This window comes from Pseudorca crassidens, chromosome 1, assembly GCF_039906515.1.
Source record: "Pseudorca crassidens isolate mPseCra1 chromosome 1, mPseCra1.hap1, whole genome shotgun sequence".
Taxonomy (NCBI): Eukaryota; Metazoa; Chordata; class Mammalia; order Artiodactyla; family Delphinidae; genus Pseudorca; species Pseudorca crassidens.
In genome coordinates this window covers 76556460-76561537 of record NC_090296.1, presented here as the reverse complement: position 1 = coordinate 76561537, position 5078 = coordinate 76556460, and the positions used below count along the sequence as shown (strand labels likewise).

The following is a 5078-nucleotide window of genomic DNA, read 5'->3' as shown; positions in this document are numbered from 1 at the left end:
AGGCCTTTGAAAACCTCCCAGACCCTAGTCACTGGGCCTCTAGTACTTAATGGATAAAACAGCCCTGAGACTGTAGCAGTTGGGAAGACATGTGATGAATAACTAGGATCAAATACACAATCAAAGGAACCCCTTCTTCAGGCCTCCCTGAGTGGGGCTGGCCAGCTGCAGGGTCAGCACCTACTTGAGGAAAAGCATGTTTGCAACTTAACTGGATTCAGAGCTTGCAAAGTCTGTGGTCAGTCATCTTGGTCGGCACAAAATGTTCGTGCCAACCCTTGGTTCCTGCTGCCATCCCTACCCTCGTGCACAAAAGCCCAGAGGCTTGGGTCTGCAACTGTAAATGAATAATCACATGGTAATCCTTCCATTCCAATGGGAAAGACTCAGCTGAGGGCCTGCAAAAGAGAAATGACTTCCTGAATAAATAAATATATATATTTGCTCTCTGAGGCCCAAGTCAACTGCTTGCTGGATAATGTTCTCCTGGGTTGAAAAATCAATGTTTTGTTAGCTTTGTGGGGAGGAGTGCAGGAAGGGATTCCCCACTATGAAAACGGTGAGCTCTGTTGATGAACCTGGCTCCACCTTGGAGACAGAAAGGCAAACATCTCAGAAGTTTCCCATCTGGCAATGCAGATCATAGGATCCTAAGTGATTTTTGTCACTTTGCAGAGCATTTTATCTCAAAGGCAGTGAAGTCACATGGAGGTCAAGATGCTGGGTAGGGCTCAACACACCAGCAAAAACCTGAGGGGCTATAGCCAAAGCAAGATCCCTCACTTGAGTCATTTGCTTCCGCCCTTGATAATTGCTGCAATACTGCCAGTATAATAATTTACTAAATATGTATGTATGCATTTAGTTCAAATAGTTCTTTGAAAATGAAACTGTGTAACATCATATTTCAAAGAATACTAGGGTCACTTAATAAATAGAAGGAGGGCTTCCCTGGTGGCGCAGTGGTTGAGAGTCCGCCTGCCGATGCAGGGGACACGGGTTCGTGCCCCAGTCCGGGAAGATCCCACATGCCGCGGAGCGGCTGGGCCCGTGAGCCATGGCCACTGAGCCTGCGCGTCCGGAGCCTGTGCTCCGCAACGGGAGAGGCCACAACAGTGAGAGGCCCGCGTACCGCAAAAAAAAAAAATAAATAAATAAATAAATAAATAGAAGTAAAAATAAATATAATGAATGCCATCCAATTTTTAAAAATTCTATCCAGATATTGCTTTCAGCTGAAGACTCAGCCTGGAGTCTGTTGTCTGTACTGAAAAGTGGGGAGAAACAAAGGCTTACCTTCTTGCTCTAATAGGAGACCTTCTTCTAAATGTCATCAGAAGGATTAGAAGAGAATTACCGAAGGCAATGTTCATGTTTCATTTAAACCACAAACAGACACGCTCACTGCGCTCTGTTTCTACGGGAAACACTTCCTCCTTCCCTTTTCAGCCTGGCACTAGACCAAAGGGATGGGCTGAAAGTCAAGAAGCTCTGGCCCCAGCTCTGCCACTCACTTGGTGGCCTTCGGAAGGGCAGTTGCTCTTTCAGGCCCTCCAGCCCTTTCATCTGTAAAATAGAGTTGATTGATCTTGAAAAACTCTTCTGCTCTGATTCTTTATCATTCCAAGACTTTCTCCAATAGAGCAATATGTCAGCCACAGAAAGAACCCAACTCACCATACCGCTTTGCTGGCTAGAGAAGTGAGAGTGACTTTTTCTAGCTTCAGAGAGAAATTGGACCACAGAACAGAGAGGAATTAGCCTGACTCCACAATCTTAATACTGACTTTCAGGAATGACTGAGCTAGCCTGGGAGAGTGAGGTATGGACGCTTGGCCTACTTTTCTTCCAAGATTAGTTTCCTTTTGTGGTCTGACTTCTCAGAGTTTCAAACAAGAAACATGGGAGTGTGGAAAGAACAGGGGTTTTGGAAGCCAAGAAGCATTGATTCAGATCCTGTGTTTGACACTCCCTAACTGTGTGATGATGGGCAATTTTCTTAACTTTTCTGAGTCTCAGTTTGCTCATATATTAAAAAAAAAGAAAAAGAAAAGAAAGAAAGAAAGAAATCATACCTCATAAAACTCTTATGAGGGAAAAACAGTATAAGTGTTTATTGGGGGCATAAAAATGTACATTATCTGCTGGGACTGAACAATAAACAGCCAGTAGTGTTCTTAAATATCTGAAGCTATAGGAGCCCTGAAATAATTGACTTACAGTATGAGATTCTTAGAAGGGCTAGCAGGGCACCACCCATGGTGACCCAGTCACATACCTCCCACTTCTCCTGTGCCACTGTGCCCCTTGGGAGAGATGGCACCAGCCAGAGCAGGATTCTGCCCTCGGATGCTCTTGCTGCTGGGGCTGTGGATGGCCAAGGACCCAGTCGGTGCCAAGCCCAGAAACATGACCTCAGCCCGGTGGTTTGAAACTCAGCACGTGCAGCCCAGGCCTCAGGGATGCAATGCTGCGATGGCAACATCAGCAAGTACTCCAAAAGCTGCAAAGGCCTCAACACCTTCCTGCATGAATCCTTCTCCAGCATGGAGACTCCCGTCATAACCTGCAAGAACGGCTGTAAAAACTGCCACCAGAGCCAGAGGCCTGTATGCCTGCCACGTATAAGCTCAACTCAGGGAGGTGCTCAGACTGCAGGTACAAGGAGAAGCAACTGGATGCATTCTTCATCATGGCCTGTGATCCTCCACAACAGAAGGATGGCCTAAGGTACCAGCTGGTCCTGTGCTTTTGGATAATGTTGTCTAAGGCCAGGTGTTCCCCTGCCCCAAGCTCTGCAGACTCCCGATGCTACAGCTGCATTTCCTCCCTTGAGTTCTTCACTAATCCTTACCCTTTTTGCAAATACCACTTCTCTCCCACGCAGCCAACTCCACATACTCTTAATTCCTTACGGGGTTTTGTGGATGCTCCAAATGGTGAGGGAAGAGAGGTGATTCTCCTTAGCCCTTCACTGTTGCTTACATTGCTTTCTGAGTGTGGATACCATGCGGCCCTTCAAGCACTAAGGCTCTTAGCAGAGGTGGATCCAGGTTTTGTGGGACTTACAGCATATGCAGTTTTGGAGACCACCTTTTTTTTTGTTGTTGTTGTTGTGGTACGCAGGCCTCTCACTGTTGTGGCCTCTCCCGTTGCGGAGCACAGGCTCCGGACGCGCAGGCCTGTCAGCGGCCATGGCTCACGGGCCCAGCCGCTCCGCGGCATGTGGGATCTTCCCGGACCGGGGCACGAACCCGTGTCCCCTGCATCGGCAGGGGGACTCTCAACCACTGCGCCACCAGGGAAGCCCTGGAGACCATCTTAAAGAAGAAGAATACCGTCAGGACCTTAGAAGAGCTGTGGTTGGACAGTTCAGAGGGAACCCCATCGGGGGAGGCAGAGATTACCTAAGGAAGGAGGGCCGGAGAATCTGTGCCGGGTTCCCTGTGCTGGGCAAAGGAATGTGCCTGATTTTGTTGCAATAAAAGACCCTGCTTTTCCTGATTGAGTATGTGTATTACTATCCAAGTGAAAGTATGGAGGTTTGGAAAACCCCCCTTATCTCTCTGAAGCTTCAGTATCACATGCCCTGCAGGCAGAAGGGAGGGCAGCTCCCTGAGCAGGCTTGGGCTTGGAGGAGCAGCCTGGGCTCTGCCTTCCACCCCCTTGAAAATTGCCTGGTGGTCCCATGTCATATGAAGGGGAGGAAGGCAAGGAAGGGCAGGCGGAGCCCCGGGATGCCAGTCAGACCTGAGGCTGGACCCCCTTGTTTACGCTCAAGACCTGACCTCATGCCTCATTGGTATGACCCAGAGCAGGAACCTCAGACTTCTGAAGTGAATTTCCCCCCCTTGGAAATTTCAGAATCAGGACCTTCTAAAAATCCTGATCTGGTGCTTCTCCAACCAACTGTGGTGAAGGAGCAGTTTTATATGCAATCTGTCATAGACCAGCACTTTCATAAAATACAATAAAATGAATTGCTGGAAAAATGAAACAGAACATACAGATATAGAAAACACAAGGCCAAATTTTTTATTATTAGATTCAATTAACATAAAATCAGCGTATCAGATTGGCATAAAAGTTTCTCAGTGCTTTCTCTCAATTTCTATACTTATCATGATAGATACACAGCGAAAAATATATGCATGTACACATATAAATTAAACACTGACATAAGACACACATACGTGCACGTGTGTACACAATACAAACGCACGTATACAAGTACACACACTCAACCATAAGGCAACCACTGTCCTTCCCTCTTCTGACTCTGCCTCCCCCATACACTTCCCTTCCCATATTTAGAAAGAGATTTTCCTACACAGACTAGGGCTCAGAATAAGAAAAGATGATTGGTGAAACGGGAAATGGCAGGAAAAGCAGAGAATCCAAAAATTCTGACTCCCAGCCCGCTTCCCTGCTTTCTAGAAAGAGATCTAAGGCAGAGCTCCTTGCTACCTACCACACCCACACTACCCTATCCCAAATATAGCTTCCCCAACAGCATCTAGACGGTCCTGCCATACCACACTCTGCCCATCACTATCACTATTGCGCCCACCCTGTGCTTCTGACCAAGGAAGACGTACAGAAAATGAGAGGAAAACAACATTCTTCTACTCCTCTGGCTTCGCCCCAGTGTCGTGGGCAGGCTCCACTTTCTCTGTCTGCACCTTAAATGATGGTGTTTCTCAGGGTCCTATTCTTAGCTCTCTTTTCTTCCCACACTGTACTCTCTTGAGTGACTTGATAAAGTTCCGTGGCTTCAAGTGCCACTTACCTGCTCCCAAAAGCACCTCCCCAGCGCCAGTCTCCCAAGTTCCAGGCACGTATATCCATCTCCCTACTGTTATTAGCTGCCTCCGCATCCTGCAGACGTCTTAACAAAAACACTCAGAACTGGGCTCAAATCTGCCTGGCTGCCAAACTTGCCCCTCCTCCTGCCATCTCTCAGTCTTGCCATCTCTCAGTCTTGCCCCTCCTCCTGCCATCTCTCAGTTAGGGGAAACATCAGAGCCAATCATTCAAGATCCTAATCTAAGAGACATCTGTGTCTACTCATTCTTTTT

The 5078-nt window shown here is 47.5% G+C and overlaps 1 pseudogene; it reads left to right on the top strand.

The window, feature by feature from the left end:
- The first annotated feature begins 1146 nt into the window (after positions 1-1146).
- On the top strand, positions 1147-3489 carry LOC137226432 (uncharacterized; annotated as a pseudogene).
- Positions 3490-5078: the final 1589 nt, after the last annotated feature.